Here is a 19,141-nt window from a genome sequence, read left to right on the forward strand (position 1 = left end):
ATCAATATTTCCAGAAAAATATTTCACTGTTATAGTGTTACTCTTTGTATGATATTTTGTTCATCCAATAAAATCTTTATGAAACAAAAAAAAAGAATTGGCCTTGCTGTAAAAAATTGAACATTGATGCCCCTGTCACACAACTGTGGAAAAATTGGTCTTTGGGTGTTGTTTGTGCCTTCACCCTGTAACCTTCTAGATGTACTCTTGATGAAAGCAAGAATTGTCCTTGCTGTAAAAAAAAAATTAATTTAGCACCCCTGTCACACAGTTATGGAAAAATTGGTCTTTGGGTGTTGTCAGTGCCTTCACCCCGTAACCTTCTAGAGGTAATCTTAATGAAAGCAAGAATTGGCATTGCTGTAAAAAATTTAAATGTGACGCCCCTGTCAAACAGCTGCAGAAAAAATGGTCTTTGGGTGTTGGTGGTGCTTTCACCCCGTCACCTTCTAGAGGTAATCTTGATGAAAGCAAGAATTGGCCATGCTGTAAAAAATTTAAAAATGACGCCCCTGTCAAATAGTTGTGGAAAAATTGGTCTTTGGGTGTTGTTGGTGCCTTCACCTTGTAACCGTCTAGAGGTACTCTTGATGGAAGCAAGAATTGGCCTTGCTGTAACAAATTGAAATTTGATGCCCCTGTCAAACAGTTGCAGAAAAATTGGTCTTTTGGTGTTGATGGTGCCTTCACACTGTACCCTTCTAGAGGTATTCTTGATGAAAGCAAGAATTGGTCTTGCTGTAAAAAATTTAAATTTGATGCCCCTGTTGTTGGTGCTTCACCCCATAACCTTCTAGAGGTGCTCTTGATCAAAGGAAGAATTGGCCTTGCTGTAAAAAATTTACATTTACGCCCCGTCACACAGTTGTGGAAAAATTGGTCTTTGGGTGTTATTGTTGCTTTCACCCCGTAACCTTCTAGAGGTACTCTTGATGAAAGCAAGAATTGGCCTCGCTGTAAAAAATTGAAAATTGACGCCCCTGTCAAACAGTTGTGGAAAAATTGGTCTTTGGGTGTTGTTGATGCCTTCACCCCGTAACCTTTTATGCCCCATACACATGAGCGGATTTTCCGTCGGAAAAACCATCCAAGTTTTTTCCGACGGAAATTCCGCTCAAGCTTGGCTTGCATACACACGGTCACACAAAAGTTATCTGAATTTTCGACCGTCAAGAAAGCGGTGACGTACAACACTACGACGAGCCGAGAAAACAAAGTTCAATGCTTCAGAGGATGCGTCAAATTGTTTCCCAGCATGCGTAGGAATTTTGCAAGTCGGAATTGGTACAGACGATCAGAATTTCCTATCGGAACTGTTTCCGAACGAAAAATTGAGAACCTGCTCTCAATCTTTTGCTGGCGGGAAGCAAAAGTCCGATGGAGCATACACACGGTCAGAATTTCCGACCAAAAGCTCACATCGGACTTTTGCTGGTGAAATTTCCAATCGTGTGTATGGGGCATTAGAGGTACTCTTGATATAAGCAAGAATTGGCCTTGCTGTAAAAAAATTTATTTGACACCCCTGCCACACAGTTGTGGAAAAATTGGTGTTTGGGTGTTGTTGGTGCCTTCACCCCCTAACCTTCTAGATGCACTCTTGATGAAAGCAAGAATTGACTTTGCTGTAGAAAATTGAACTTTAATGCCCCTGTCACACAGTTGTGGAAAAATTGGCCTTTGGGTGTTATTGGTGCCCTCGCCCCGTAACCTTCTAGAGGTGCTCTTGATCAAATCAAGAATTGGCCTTGCTGTAGAAAATGTAAAAATTGATGCCCCTGTCACACAGCTGTGGAAAAATTGGTCTTTGGGTGTTATTGGTGCCCTCGCCCCGTAACCTTTTAGATGTACTCTTGATGAAAGCAAGAATTATCCTTGCTGTAAAAAAATTAAATTTAGCACCCCTGTCACACAGTTACAGAAAAAATTGGTCTTTGGGTGTTGTCGGTGCCTTCACCCCGTAACCTTCTAGAGGTACTCTTGTTGAAAGCAAGAATTGGCCTTGCTGTAAAAAAATGAAACCCAGTGGATAATCTACTGGAAAACTCTCCATGTCTGTTTTCACCCATAGATAATATCAGACCATATGATGCAGACGCTGCTGATGGGATGTTAAAGCTGACAGCCCTGGGTGCCCGAAGACTACAACTACATGGCAAATGAAGTTCAATGTAGAAAAATGTAAAATAATGCATTTGGGTGGCAAAAATATGAATGCAATCTATACACTGGGGGGAGAACCTCTGGGGGAATCTAGGATGGAAAAGGACCTGGGGGTCCTAGTAGATGATAGGCTCAGCAATGGCATGCAATGCCAAGCTGCTGCTAACAAAGCAAACAGAATATTGGCATGCATTAAAAAGGGGATCAACTCCAGAGATAAAACGATAATTCTCCCACTCTACAAGACTCTGGTCCGGCCGCACCTGGAGTATGCTGTCCAGTTCTGGGCACCAGTCCTCAGAAAGGATGTACTGGAAATGGAGCAAGTACAAAGAAGGGCATCAAAGCTAATAAAGGGTCTGGAGGGTCTTAGTTATGAGGAAAGGTTGCGAGCACTGAACTTATTCTCTCTGGAGAAGAGACGCTCGAGAGGGGATATAATTTCAATATACAAATACCGTACTGGTGACCCTACAATAGAAATAAAACTTTTTCGCAGAAGAGAGTAATAGAAAAATAGTAAGAATTACCGTAATTATTAATGAATAAAAATCACTGTAAAACTCCTTAACAGGAGACAATAATGTAGATACTGGAAAAAACTTAACCAACAGCCAGAGACGTCAGTATCAAGTCACCTCTGGGTTTGGCTACAAGCAGCACAAGACAAAGACAGAACACAAAGTTTGGGATTGGTGGCCTTGACCAATCAATTGGCCTTGACCAATTGAAAAAGGGCAGTGTGTGACAGAATTCCTTTGCAACTTCAAGCCATACTGCATTCTTTTTTCTGCAGTCCTTGTAGTCTGCATTTGAAGAATCATACAGAGCTAGCCTTTCACGTACCAAACTAATTAGTTCCTCATTAGAAAGCACCATTCTCTTTCTTTTGGGAGCCATGCTGCTGTCCTCTTCCTCACACACCACTGACTGCTGACCATATGACATGTAGCTACATCCCAGATAGCAAGCAATTGGGCTGAAAGTTTGAAAATGACTTGCTAAGCTTTTGCTAGACTTGCCAGGCTTCACAAGTTTGTTGCACAATTGCAGGAACTCTGCATTGCATGACTCCAGATCAACTTTCTTTGCAAACATTCTGTAAGTTTACTGCAAGTTCTGGTTCAGTTATGTTGTGCAATAGTCATGCCACCACAGGGGGGTCACTGTGACTGAATTTTCCTGCTGTAGACTTGCAGAGCTCTTGCTGTAGACTCACCACTGCAACTTTGCTCTTGCTAGAGCCTTGCCATACAAATTTGCTTCAATTTGGGAAAGTGTCAACAAGAAGTTGGGGGGGGGGGCTGTCCATGTCACAGAGAGGAACAGTCATGGTCAGGTTGAGCAGGGATCTGCATTTCAATGCTATGAACAAAAATTTAACTAGCAAAGGGTTAATATTTAACTTCTTTCAGGCTCATGTAGTGTTGATATAGTCACAGGTGCGATTTGCAGCACAATTAACATTATAGTCTATGGCAGTGACATCATGCTGAAGTCTTGAAAAAATAATGCTTAAAATACTTCTTAAATCGCACTACTTGAAATCATACCTATTATTATTATCATTATTATTCAGGATTGATATAGCACCAACAGTTTGAGCTTAACATTAGGACAAATAGTAAATTATAATACAGTTTAATAGAGGAGGAATCAGAGGGTAGGACACTTTTGATGATTATGGCTTACAGCAAGTGAAAACCCAAAATCCTGTATCTCAGAAAATTAAATATTACATAAGACCAATATAAAAAAAAAGGATTATTAATACAGAAAATGTTGGTTTACTGAAAAGTATATCCATGTACAGTATAGTATGCACTCAATACTTGGTCGGGGCTCCTTTTGCATGAATTACTGCTTCAATGCGGTGTGACATGGAGGCGATCAGCCTGTGGCACTGCTGAGATATTATGGAAGCCCAGGTTGCTTCATAGCGCCTTCAGCTTGTCTGCATTGTTGGGTCTGGTGCCTCTCATCTTCCTTTTGACAATTCCCCACAGATACTCTATGGGCTTTAGGTCAAGCAAATTTGCTGGCCAATCAAGCACAGTGATACCATGATTATGTAACCAGGTATTGGTACTTTTGGCAGTGTGGGCAAGTGCCAAGTCCTGCTGGAAAATAAAATCAGCATCTCCATAAAGATGGTCAGCAGAGGGACGCATGACGTGCACTAGAATTTCCTGGTAGAGGGCTGCACTGACTTTGGACTTGATAAAACACAGTGGACCAACACCAGCAGATGACATGGCTCCCCAAATCATCATGGATTGGGGTTTTCACCAGCTGTAAGCCATAATCATCAAAATTAAAAGAATGAAATGCTTGAAATATATCGCTCTGTGTGTATTGCATCTGTATAAAAATTATGAGTTTCACTTTTTGAATTGAACTACTGAAATAAATTACTTTTTGATGATTTTCAAATTTTATGAGATGCACCTGTATAACAAAACACTTTCAATTGTATATTAAAAAATAAAAAAAAAATAGTGTTGGCATTAAGGGTTGCAATGAAGTAAAAACATTTTTTTTTAAATTAAATGAATATCCTAGAAGGCTATTGATACATAAAATGCTGCATGTGCTTGCTTTGGAAGTAGTAATTGCATCACTGATATCATTGTAAAGATGGAAAAAAGATATTAAAACGAAAGCGGTGGATGAGATGTACATCGAAGGCGTAAGACTTAAAGCATCTCTAAACTCAACAAAAATACTTTTACATAAACATTTTTACATATACATTTTTAAAATATAAATTATAGCATAACTAAGCCCAAGAGCAAACATTATATATATTGCAGCTTACCAGTCCTTAGATGTGGTGGCCGTTTTCATTTTCTGCTAGAAAGGAGAAAAAAAGGAGTTTTTCTCCTTTGTTTCACCTAGGTTGACATTGCATTCTCACTTTTGCCTAGTACATACTATAATTTTTTTTTTTGTCCAACCCAGCGGGCTTAACGAAAAAAAAAAAAACTGAGGAGCTCGGAAGGAGCTCACTGTACTGGTGGGGGGAACTGCCCCTCCCCCACCAGAACACACCAGTCAGCGCTCACACCTATTGGCTGCCAGCACTGAATAGATGCCAATTGGATACTGGTTTTCCGCATGTCCATTTGATAGAAGCCAGCTGGCTGGTGTACACACAGGCTTATTGTCAGCTGGTTTCTCTTGAACCAGCAAATACCGGCTGATATTTGGCCCGTGTATATCAGGCTTAACCTTGCTTACTTATCTAACTTACTTGTCACCCAGGCTGGACTTCAAGCATGTCTTCTTCTCTGCCTCTTAACTACCGGAGAGTAAGGCTCCATGCACAATGGGCTTAAAAAAAATATGTTCTCCTGGCAGAAAAAAACGCTAAAGTGTTTTTGGTACAAAGTTTAGACGAGTTTAGGAGAGCTTTACGTTTTTCTGCCAGCGGGATCCAATCAGAAACACGAACCAGAAGTTTTTTTTTTTCCTACCTCTAAACGTGGAGCTCAAAATATGCCTGTAATTGTCCTAATGTGCATGGACAGTGGACACATAGAATAACATTGAGTTGCTTCTACAGGCAGGACACAAAACTCCTGTAGAAGCAACTTTTTAAGCCAGTGTGCATGGAGCCTAAGAGGTTAGTGGTTTACACAAATAAGAGAACATTGTTTTATGCTTCCAGGTCAGCTTTTTCTAGCAAATAATAAGAACACAAATGCAACCACTTCATGTAAGGACAAGTATGCTGCAATATTTTACATTTTTATTCTTGAGCTTAGTTACAATATCCTTTATATATGAACTATTTAAGCTAAAATAGCTACACTATGTTATCTTGACTTTTAGCTATGACAAAGGCACTACAGTTTATTTGGTCTCCAAACACCCCACAGTGTGAATATTATTGCATACCTCAGTACCACGTGTGGTTTTAGAGAAGCCTTTTGAATATAATAGTTTGCTTTGAAATACCAACTCAAGCATTAATAATTCAGGAAAAATGTATTCTGTTGAATAGATCAGTGGTTCTCTACCCTGTCCTCAAGTACCCCCAACAGGTCTTGTTTTGGGAATTTCTGTATAATAGCTGTCCAAAATACCAAGCCGTCAACTCTAATTTAAAGCACCTGTGCAGGATAAAGGAAAACCTGCACACATGACCTGTTGACCTGAGGACAGGGTTGAGAAACACTAGAATAGATGGTACTTCAATGTATTTGCTTTAAATATTTACCTTGCCGATCTGAAACATTTTATATATTTCTTGCTCCTCAAGGCACCTTTCTGTAATTAACTACACCGATAATTAGCCTTGCAAGTAGTCTTTCAGGAATTATGTTTTTTGCATATTGTATTTCTCCTGATACACATGATAAAGCAGCCATTCAGCCATTCAGCTATGGTTATGGGGAACCCTAGAGTTCCTTTAAAGTTTGCTAGGGATTCCTTGACCTTCCAATTGGTGGTGCCTGTACAGTTCTGGATCCAACACCACCCCACAGAGCCAGTAGCATGTAACCAATGATCTTTTTTTTAGCTGTTTGCAATGGTAGCCACTGACAACCACTGTATAGGGGGCATTTTTTTTTTTACTGACCACCATCGCAAGAGGTATTCTTCTCACTGAAACCCAAATAATTAATTTCAGCAGGAGTTTTATGAGACCTGGATATTATTTCAAGGGTTTCTCTGGGGTAAGAAAAGAGTTAAGAAAGACAACCTTAAAGGGTATGTAATATTTGTTTTGGATGGAATATGGAAGGATTTAAACCTCTACTGTGTTTCTGATGCTTGATTTGTTCTGATGGCCAATGTCACCCAGACAGAAAGTGATGGAAAATCCAAAATTTTAGATTTGTCCACAGGACAAGAGTAAGGGGTTAAACACCCAATGAGGACAACTGTCTAAAAGGGGAATTCACTCCAGTTATCTTTTTTTAGCTATTTGTAAGGGTGGCATTTTGACAAACACTGTAAGGGGTTAGGGGATTTTTTACTTACCACCAATGTAAGGCCGGCCATAGATGGAGCAAATTTCTTTTCTGCAACCACAGGTTGTTGGTAAGAAATTAGCTTGCTTTCCCCATAAACACAGACAGTGTTGACAGGGGAATCCCTCCCATCAAGCCATTGTGTGCTCCTTGCTAGGGGGACGGGGGAACTGTCCCCACCAGGAGAACACTGTGATTATTACTAGTGGCTATAACAGTCTCTAGCGATGATCTGGCAGGCTGGTTGTATCCATTGTACATTCAGCCTGCCCATACATGGCTCCTGCTGAACCTGTTGATATTTGAACCTATGTCCGGTTCAAGAGGTTCCCACTGACACGTAAATAATTAATTTCAGCAAGTGTTTTATGAGACCGGAATATTATTTTGAGGGTTCCTCTGGGGTAAAATAAAGTTGAGAAAGGCAACCTTAAAGGTTATTTTAAACTTATTTTTATTACATTTATTTTTTCAGTTTTGGATGGAATATTGAAGGATTAGAATCCTATCGTGTTTCTATTGATGAAACATTCTTGATTTGCCCAAATGTCCAATGACATTGGCCAATGTCACTCAGACAAAGGGTAGTGGAAAATCCTAAATTTTTGATTGTCCCCAAAACAGTGAGGGGTAATTGTTCCCAGGGACAACTGTCTAAGTGAAATTCACCTAATTTTTTTGAGATTTCATCTCACACCCTGTTACAACTCTGGGACGTGAAAGAAAATCTCCCTAATGAGATTCAGACTGTAAAACTAAACTGACAAGGGTTCTAATTCTTTGAGTTTTACAGTTTTTTTCCCCACACAAATTGGAGATTTTGCAGTTTTTGGTCTACTCCACCATTACTGTCCATCAGCACACTGTACTTACAGTATCCATGTTTTACTATAAAAATGTGACATAAACTGCAAATGCAAACAGCGAAGAGAATGTTACGTGCTTGCTATTATATTTTTTATTGTCACATTTTCTATTCATTCAAAAATAAGGAATAACCATTGCTCATATACTGGACCCACATAAGTGACTGGTGTGAGATGATCCTGGATGGTGTCTACCAAGAATGAAACAGCATCTCAGAACAAAAGTTGATCCCTTTGTATTAGAACTACAGGGGCCCCTACTATTTTATTCAGGGACTGTGGATGACATATGGTTGTCATATACTACTGGATGTTGAAGTGGAGTTGGAGGCTTAGAGTATAGAGCAGTTATGGTGAACCTTGGCACCCCAGATATTTTGGAACTGCATTTCCCATGATGCTCATGCACACTGCAGTGTAGTTGAGCATCATGGGAAATGTAGTTCCAAAACATCTGGGGTGCCAAAGTTCGCCATTACTGGTATAGGATATGGTTTGTCCTGCTTATTATAGTGCACAGATAGTGTTGGGCTACTGTGATGCTCCTGCATTCCTCCTGAGTATATTGGCACTGGGTCAGCCTCTGCTAGTTGAACAAAGTCAAGGCTTTTAATGATGTGTAAACAAGTGATATGGATGCATTTTAACACTTCCTTCATCTATATATCACCTGAAGAAATGTACATAGGGTTGGTGAAATGCATTGAGACTGAACAAATACTTCCTCAATAGGTTTTAATTGTAATATACACATGGGAGGCAACTATGACTATATGTGATTGCTGACCAAAATGTGTACAGTTGTGTGACTGATTATATAAGTGTGCATAGATGCTTGAGGTGAGGATCTTCGTGGAGGCAATTAGCTATTTCCACGTCAATATCAATGTAATACTATTTGATTACAGTTTTTTTTATTGTAAGATTTTTAACATGTATATTTGGGTCCGAACTATTGTAGTATCATAAAAAAGTCTCTTTACAGTAAGTCTTTGGGGTAAATATCAAGACAAAATCATTGCAATCCACTTCTAAGTTGGTAGCATGCCATAGGGTTGATTTACCGAAAGAGTAAAGAATGTTCACTTTGGAAAGTGAATGTTAGCAAATATGTTGAACCAGCATTTTTGCTTTGAATACTCAATTATTGTGTGAAGGAAATACATAATTAAAAACAAAACCAACTAGCACATGATTGGCTGATTAAAATGAACCCCTGCCCATGCTAATCCACACCAAGGGAAGTGGCGCCCGACCCCCCCAGGTACCGCGCCCCACACTCATCTTCCACCAAGGCTTGCAGTGTCTGCCCCCCCAGATGCCGCAACCCACAGTCCCCCACCCCTTCACCTTATGTGCTAAATTTTGTAAAAGCTAATTCCTGCCAGCGATCGCCCCTCCCTCTCTTCCTCCCTGTCCTTTCCCCACTTCCACCTCATCCTCCTTTTACCCCCCCCATCTTCCTTTTCCAATCCCAACCCCTCCTTTTTTAGCAATTTTTTAGGATTTATTCACAACTGGATGTACAATAATAGACTAATCGTATACAGATGACCCCCATTCAGAGTTTGAGGCCTCAGTGGTTTGCAGATTTTTCCTTAGAATCTAACGAATAATTGTTTGTGGAAACCCCTGAAATTTTGCGGAAACTGCAAATATCCTCCGCAATTTTGAATTGTATTTTGAATTGAAATTTTGAATATTTTGAATTGAATTGTATTTTTATTAAATTAAATTATTACTGTACTTACCCTATTTTTACAAAAGAAAAGGACAGCGCATACCAAAGAAAACACACTTGCATGAATTACAATTACAATTTTCTAGCACTGCGGGAGACATAGCAGTACAGTACTGTACAGTATACGGGTTTACCTTTACATTTTTTTTTTTTTTTAAGGGTAGTGTCTTAAGCTGAGTTTGAAATGATATTAAAGTGTTTTGGGGGCATATTTGGGTGCATATTCAGGTTTTAATTATAAAAAAGGCATTTATAGGCATTTTTTGACCACATTCAAAATTAATGTTTTTTCACAGTTTGCAGGTGCTCTAGGAATGACACCTCTGTGAATTTCGGGGGTCGACTGTGTGTGTATATATATATATATATATATATATATATTAATATATATACACACAAAAATAACTTCACGCTGGGGGCAATTTTAACACATAAAAGCAGCCTACGCCAAAATTTGTGTATAAATAAATCAAATAGCATGGTACTAAATCAATACAACATAATAGAAAATATACAATTCGTAATGTGCATGAAACTAAAACATATCAATGAAAAAAAAATCTCAATTCATAAAGTGAAAAAATATGAAATAAATGCAAATTTACATTTCATAAATAATCACCAACATAATAACATTTGTGAAATGAAAAACAAATAATCAAATCATAAAAGGTCTCAATTGATGAACTAAATAATGTAAAAAGTTGTTAATGTATGTGCAGTATCCAAAAACATATAGGGTGTATAGTCCCATATCCAAGTGCAAATAGATGCCGCTCCTATCCAATAAGTATAAGCAATCCAAGAAATAAATTGTTGATACATCCAGTGCTGATCTCTACAGTAATATCACCCGTGATACAAGTTAAGGTTGGCTTCTTACCAGATAGTGTGGACCATAATAAATGGTCAACAGCACATTTAAAATGACAAGGATGTCTTCTTGTCACTCTTAATCCCCTTGCTGTGAGCTCTCCCAACAATGTAATGCAAAGCAAGAAAACATCTAATAGTACAATATGTTTAAAAAATCGGTATCTTTAATAATAGAAGTACGCTTACTGTACATATTTTCCACAATAGAATCACATTAAAAGATGCATAAAGTGATTCTCCAAACACCAGTATTCCAGCAATCAGATAGCGTAATGGTGTCACATGTAGGCCCCACCTGACACACATTTCGTCAGAGAATAACCTCTTCAGGGGAAATGGCCAAACGTTTGGTCATTTCCCCTGAAGGCATCATTCTTTGATAAAATGTGCGTCAGTTGGGGCCTAAACGTGACGCGCCATTACATGAACAGATAAGCTCACAGGTTAGCAGATTATTTATTTTTTATTATTTGTAACTCCTTTCTACATTTCCCCTGTTTTCCTTGCCATACAAGGTGAATTTGTACAGTGGCCATATTTGATATACACTATGCGGACATCCCATTCCAAAGGATGGAGTTGACACTCACTTTGCAGCTATATTAGATTCTACTCCTTGTGAAAGGCATTCCTTAAAATTTTGGAGTTTCTGTGGAAATTTGTGTCTATTCAGCCAAAAAGCATTTGTGAGATGGCAGTTGGATGAGAATACCTGTCAGTTGGTGTTTCAGTTTATTTCAACAGGGGTTGGAGTCAGGCCTTTGTGCATGCTAATCAAGTTCCTTCTTACAGAGTCTTTATGGAGCTGTCTTTGGGCACAGAGGCACAGTCATGCTGGAACACAAAAATGACCTTCTCCAAACTGTTACTGAAATATTAAAAGTGCACAATTATCTAAAATGTATTTGTATTGAGCATTAACAGCACCCTTCATTGGAAACATCATTGGAAATACTTTTCGGGGGCCTTCAAACCTTTGGTCGTGTAGTATAACTGCACATTTTGCTACCATAATGTCCCTACATGAGATTTATTTTATTTTATCAAGGGCTTTCTTAAAATCCTTATTCCTGAAAGAGTATATGATAGGATTAATCAATGGGGTAAAAATAGTATAAAATAAGGAGAAGACTTTACCCAGCACAACTAACTTTCCTCTAGATAGAAATAAATACATAATGGTTAGAGTACCGAAATATATAGACACTATGATTAAGTGAGAGCTGGAAGTGGTGAATGCTTGTTTTTCTCCCTGCAGTTGATGGGATCTTTAAGATGGTTAAAACAATATAGATATATGATATAACAACAATGGTAAAAGGAGCTAGACCAAAAAAGAAGCCTAATACGATGGTCTGAATATGAATCCATAAAGGGTCGGACCAAGAAAGCTCAAGTATGGGTTGTATGTCACAGAAGAAGTGATCAATGATGTTTGGTCCACAGTAGTGTAGACTGCATAAAGACACAGATTCAAGTAACATAACTTTAAAGCCCAGTAACCAAATGATTATCACTGATTTTATGCAAAACCTTTGGTTTATTATAGAATTGTAATGCAAGGGCTTGCAGATGGCCAGGTAGTGATCGTAGGACATTAGAGTCAGCAGAAGACACTCAGAAACCTCAGCAGTTGCACAGAACGAAAACTGGCTGATACATCCAGAAAGAAACATGGTATATCCATCGTACAGTATGATGTGAAGAAGGTTAGGAAGAATATCTGTACTTACAGTAGTATTATATCAAGCAATGCTAATTGAGTAATGAAGAAGTACATGGGAGAATGAAGGTTTTTACTTAAATGAATCAAGACCATGATAAGAAGGTTTCCAAAAATGGTAACATAATATATGAGAAAAACAGAAAAAAGAAAATCGGGATTCTAATGCTTTTAATATTTTGAAATCCTAAAAGTATAAGATTGGTTACATTGTTGTGATGTCTTTCTATGAGACATATTTTTAAGGATTGTAATAAAATAATGTTTTATACCTATATGGTGTATGAGTAGTTGTTCTAAGAGGAGGTCTCAGCACTTGTAAAGTCCCAATCTTTTCCTTTTTTGTGCATACATTGTGGTGATAAACTACCTGGTATATACCTACCTACATACCTACTACCTGGAGAATATATTATTATTTACATAAAGAATGGTCAATTCATTTTCCCAAGGGACCACATGAGAAAATGATATTGTTGTGGAGGACTGAACTTGTGGACCTTCCCAGGTACAGAAGACAAACACCTGGTGCTAAGAATAATAGGTATGAAATAGGTCATGAAGAGGGCCTTTTTTTTCACCACCCCCTGGTTCTCCATCCTGAACCACAAAATAACAGCTAGACAGGGCTGGTCACTCATAGAAAACTTTTACAAGCAGCAAAGCTTGTAAAACATGCCCATTAACTGGTTCCCGAGTGTCTCATGTCTTTTTACAGGGACAGAATGGCACCCCTGTGCAAAACCACGTAAAAGCCTCCAGAGGGTGAAGATAAATGAATGGAAAATGTAATCATTGTATACCTGAAAACAATATAAGAACTGGATCTTCTATAAAGGATTACCACACTGTGGGGGGGGACTGAAAAAGAAGGGGGGTGGCCTGCAATAGCTTCCCTTAGATGCAGCTTTTAGTATTGCAGTTCTGGCAAAGTGATGAAATGATCGTTGCTCGCTGGTCGGTGAGCAGGTAAGAAGTATTTTTTCCGGTTCAGATCCCTAAAGGTTTTTTGTGAGATACAAAAAAGGGGAAAGGGGGAGATCTCAAGAGGCGTCGTCCTTATCATAGTATGATTGGAAATCCTTGTAGTAAATGAAAGGACTGTGAAAATTCTCAAGTGTATCTGGAGGTAAAGTTGAGTTTATGAAGCTTCCCATCATGTGCAGAAATCTGTATTGATTTTTTTTGTGAAGCTGCAGTAATAGTTCTTGTTTGTTGGTTGACATCATGTGTGGCTGCATGGATGCTCCAGGGATCTGCTCCTGAGTTGGAACAGATGCCCGTCTTTAGTTGCTGCCAGTTGCGCCAAATTTGTGTCAGCTTGGCCTGAGGTTCCCTCCCCTGTCCTTTCTGGCCTGCTGGGTGGGCCATCATGCAGGAATTGTTCCGCCCGCCTCCATCTATGTGGTTACGGTGTCATGTGAGCATCAGAATTTTTGGGCTATGACTGAGAAGGCATAGGGTACGCTTTATTCCAAATCACTGAGAGAAGAAAATTCTTTGCCATAAAGCGTAGATTTTGTGTTCCATTCCCGGAAGAAAGCTGGGGTTTCCTTGGATTGGTAGGTGCCTAGAGATGAAGGGGGGGAGGTTTAGACTCTTACGTACTTCCCTCCAAGCTATGACTGTATCTCGTAAAAGAAGGTTGTGTTGCAGGTTTGCACAGATTGATTTCCATTGGCAGTGTAGCAGGACCGCCAAAGAGTAGGGATGTGCCATTGCTGATTCGAGTAGTTAGAGTATCAAGAAGCCATTAGTGTCCAGTCCAATCCTATTCCCAATAAGAAAGCTAGGTTATACACTCTAATATTTTGTAAGCTAATGCCCTCTTTTCCCCCTGGGGAGATGTAGCTTTGTTAGAGCTATGTGTGGTCTCTTTTTGAGCCAGATAAATTTGGAGATGGCTCTGTTGAGTAGCTGGATGTCTTTGTGCTTTAGGAGCAATGTTATAGTTTGCAATGGGTAAAGTAAACGAGCAAAACTGACCATTTTAAATGAATTACATCTCCCCAGAAGCAAAAGAGGCAGATCCATCCAGTTTTCCAATTCATGAGTGATTTTGTTAATTAGAGGGGGATAGTTCAAGGTGTACAGTGAAGAAGGAATTTTCCCAATCTTGATAACCAAGTAAGTAATGTGAGTTTTGGCTATGGAGAAGGGCAAGTGGGAAGTCCAGGGTGGGTTTGGAGAGGGACCTAGGGGAAGAATTTTGCTTTTGTTGTAATCAATTTGCAGACCTGAGCAGAGTCTGAACTTGTCAAAAGTTCTCATAATGGTGCACATGTCAGAGGTGGGATCATCTGTGAATATTAGAACATCGTCTGTGAAGAGAGCTGATCTCAACTTGTGCTCACCTATATGGATCCTGTGTAAAGAAGCTTTGGTATTTAAGAATCTAGAGAGTGGTTCTAGTGCCAAGTTGAAGAGCAAAGGTGATAGGGGGCACCCTGTCTCGTACCTTTGTAGAGATGGAATTCTTCAGTGAGGAGACCTGCCACCACCATCCTGGCCACGGGAGAGGTGTTTATAGAGCTAACAAGATGATTGAAGGAACCAGTTTAACCAACTTAATCAAGACCAATGAAGGTCAATCAAAGCTGATGTTATCAAATGCTTTCTCCGCGTCCAAGGTGATAATGGCAAAGTTTCCCCCTAGGTGCCTTTTAGCATGTTCTAATACCATCAATACCTTGTGGATGTTTAGTGAGGCTTTCCTCCCTTTTACAAACCCAGACTGCGCTGGATGTATTAAGGTGGGGATTATAGTAGCAAGTCTGGTGGCTACAATTTGAGAGAGGATCTTGAGATCCAAATTTAAAAGTGAAATGGGCCTGTATGAGCTGGTTTAAGAGGGTATATCCCTTTCTTTGTTAGAAGTTTTATGATGGCTTGGTTTCCAAAGGGTAGGTAGAGACCTCCTTCCCAGATGTCATTATAGACCCTGAGGAGGGTTGGTTTTACTATCTCCTGGAGGGTCTTGTATAATTCCCCTGTAAACCCATCAGGTCCTGGAGCTTTGCTAGGAGCAAGTTGCCAGATAGTTGTGGAAAGTTCTAAGCTGGATAGGTCGCGTTTAGGGTCTCTAGTTGGGAAGGAGTAACCGTAGGCAGGTTCAGTTTGTCAAGAAAGTTTTGAGCAATGCTGTGATCAATAGGGTCAGGAGCGTATAGGGAAGAATACAATTTTTGCATGATCCTATTGCCCTCCTGTGGTGTTTTTCTGACAGTGCCTGAGGCATCACGAAGGGCAGTGATATGATTGGGACTATTTGGGCCTTTGCACAATCTCGCCAGGAGCTTACCGATTTGTTACCGTACTAGTATAAGGTGGCGTCAGCGTATGCACGTTTTGGCTTCTGCCACTTATGCAAACTCCTTCCATGCCAGATGCATGTATGTTTGGAAATCAGCTTTGTTATGAAGGTAGGACGGAAAACGCCACAGGCGAGGATTCAATTGAGGTACTGCATCGTTAAAAGATATTGAAACTGGGGCATGGTCCTAAATGGCTTTTTCGTGTATCTCAGTCCCTGCTATGGTTGGAACCATGTTGTCAGTACAGAAGATGTAATCGATTCTAGTGAAAATCTTGTGAGGAGTAGAATAGAAAGTAAATTCTCTGTCCACAGGATGAAATAGACACCATAAGTCAATAAAGTGGAGGGATTCCATGGTGGAAGCGAAAAGGGTTTGTCCTGAGTTTCCTACTGGATTGTGTGGTTGTTTAGGAGTGGATCTGTTGTCTGTCATGTGTAATGTGCAGTTAAAATTCCTGCCTACAACATGGAGAATATGAGGGAATTTCAGAAAGCTGGTGTATAGGTCTCCAATTTTTTTTCCCAGGGTTATTAGGAGCATAGATGTTTGCAATCATAAGATCTCTGTCACTCAATCGGATATGAGCTGTGAGGAGATGGCCCCGATTGTCCGGGTCGACAGATAAAACTTCACATGGAAGATTTTTGCGTATCAGAATGATCACCCTGGCTTTACGGCCAACAGAGTCAGAACCAAGCACAGTACCCACACATAGTTTTTTCATGCGGTGAAAGTCAGAGTGTGTCGGATGGGTTTCCTGTAACAGAGCAATGTCAGTTTTCAGTCTTTTAAGGTCTTTTAGTATCTTAAGTCTATTAATAGGGGACCTAAGTCCCTTTACATTCCATGAGATGATTCTCATGGGGTAGTTTGTGGAGTGTGGCGTTGAGCTGGTATTATAATCACATAGGTGATTCCCAAAGATAGCGAGACTTATGCACTAGGGGTTGGCAGAGTTTGTTCCCCAGGTGAATCATCTATTGCCTGAAGTGTATGCAAGCAGTGGGGAAGGGAAATGCCGCTCCAGGTGAGTGATGGAAACAGGTGAGCTGGGGAATGGACTCCTCCCACGGGTGCTAGCCTCAGCTCGCCGGCCATGCAATGGATACAGGAAGGAATGGATGACTACACACCGAGGTAAATTAAAGTCTCTTTATTGTAAAATCCAAAACATGAATGACACCACAGGATGAGAAAAGCAGGTACAGGTAGATGCGTTTCACACAGACAAGCACAGCGTTGCTGTGTGAAACACGTCTACCTGTACCTGCTTTTCTCGTCCTGTGGTGTCATTCATGTTTTGGTTTTTACAATAAAGAGACTTTAATTTACCTCAGTGTGCTGCCATCCATTCCTTCCTGAAGCATATGCAGGTGATCAAAAATAGGTGGAAAGGGTGATATTAGAGGGAAAAGACATTGAGGGAAGATAGTAAAAATAAACCATATAACAAAACCTTCATAGGACTTTGCTTTTTTCTGCATGGATTCACAGTAAAAGCCAGCTCCCATAAACTGACCCTGTAGGTGGTGTAAATGGTCACCCATATAGTGTGGAAACTCAATAAGGCGGACTTTTGTCATCAGTAAGGGAGGCATAACAGCTGCTATTATTGAGGCCCATAGGAAAGACAATAAGCAAAGCTTGGTGGGTAAGTATATGTCGTTCCAGTATAAGAGCCCGCCGGTAAGAATGTGGCAGGTGACCCAGAATCATTACCAAAGTAAAGTCAGAGCATTCTTGATATTATCCAAATGAACGAGAGGGAGAGTTTCATATCTGTGGAGTCAGCGAGGGTTAAAGCGATTATTTGAGTTGGAGGACTTGCGTGGGCTACATTGATCCAGAGGCCAAGGAATCGGGGCTGCCCTGGATTGAAGGCTTGAATGGGAATCTGAGTGGAGAGAGTGTATAAACATTTCTGTATCTGCCGGGTCATGAAAGGTGAGCTGGTCCCCATTAGGTCCTTTGAGGCGGAGTGTTGCGGGGAACGCCAATGTGAATTTTATCTGTTGCTGATGAAGCGCTGTGCAGATGTGCTGGAAAGCTTTTCTTTTCTTGGAGACTTCTATAGAGTGGTCGGCAAAGATCAGAATTTTAATTCCATCAATTTGCAGAGATCTGGCTTGCCTGTATTTTTGCAAGATGGCTGCTTTATGTGCATAGTTTAGTTACTTGGCAATAATTGGATTTGGGGAGTTGCATTCAGAGGAGTACTCCCCCATGCGATGAGCCCATTCAACCATTTATTAGCAGCATACCTGCATTAACAGGTTTCTCTACTGAAGCTGCTATGGTAGGGGCAAGAATCACTGCCACAGCTTGGGCAATTCTTCCAGTGTTGTCTGCCTCTTTTTGTTGTGAGGGAGGGGTGGGACCACCACTCACCTCCATGGCAGGCACGTCCGCTGCACTGGGAGGCAAGGCCGCATCCCCGGTCTCGATTTGGCTCTGGTACCGCTTCTTCATAGGGCACCGGAACCGGAAGTATAAAATTTTTAATACATGCTATGACAACTATAAAGTAGCAGGAAATCTTCTAACTGTGTTTTACATGTTTTTTTTCCTTCTCACACATTGGAGCTTTTGCAGTTTTTGGTCTACTCCACCATTATTGGTCATCTACACACTGTACTTACAGTATCCATGTTTTACTATAAAAAATGTGGCATACGCTGCAAGGGCAAACAGTGCAGAGAATTGTACTTGCTTTCTATGATATTTTATTGTCACATTTTATATTCATAAAAAGTGCCCACCAAGAAGCGCACAGCAACTCAAGGCAAGAGTTGATTCCTTTGTATTACAACTACAGGGACCCTTACTTATGCAGGGGCTACAAATGACATAGGGTTGCAGGCCCTGTCATTGTGGAAATGTAGTAGAAAATTGACACAGGATTTGCATTAAGTCTTAATGCAAAGTTCCAGACTATTGTTTCTGAGTGGAGAAAGCTGTATTTTTGGCTTTCTGCAGATTCTGTAGTCCCGGGTTGCTTTAAGCTTCCAAAGTGTCTTGGGTGGGACGGAACCTTCAATCTCGTGTCTGGATTTTACTGGATGATTGCAGCCTGTGTGAGTACACAGGAGTGCAGGGTCATTTTGTACTCAAGCCTGAGGATAGCTCAGGGTTCCCAGTTAGGAGACATGAGATCTCAACCAGGGGTCAGAGGTGCCCCAGCCAGTAGGCAGGAGATCATAAAAATGATAAAATAATAAAATAAAATACAATAATTATTATATACACACAAATATATACATAAATATATCAAAGTGAGTCCATCTTTCAGTGTCAGTCCATAAAGATACATATATATAAAATCCGTGAATCGTGTATTCCCATATACCAAAAACAGTCATCCTTTGTTCACCACAGTGCCCTTCATCCCACCTAAGGGTGTCTTCCAGGGACATGCAGTAAGGGGAGGCAGGTGAGGTGAACAAGCTCGGTGAACAAGCTTGTTGAACAAGCTTTGG

General features: G+C 40.2%; 1 pseudogene; it reads right to left on the reverse strand.

The window, feature by feature from the left end:
* Window positions 1-11,655: 11,655 nt before the first annotated feature.
* LOC141134821 (olfactory receptor 5A1-like) lies at window positions 11,656-12,405 on the reverse strand (annotated as a pseudogene).
* Between the last annotated feature and the right edge of the window lie 6,736 nt (window positions 12,406-19,141).

The sequence above is a fragment of the Aquarana catesbeiana genome, linkage group LG03, assembly GCF_042186555.1.
Source record: "Aquarana catesbeiana isolate 2022-GZ linkage group LG03, ASM4218655v1, whole genome shotgun sequence".
Classification (NCBI taxonomy): domain Eukaryota; kingdom Metazoa; phylum Chordata; class Amphibia; order Anura; family Ranidae; genus Aquarana; species Aquarana catesbeiana.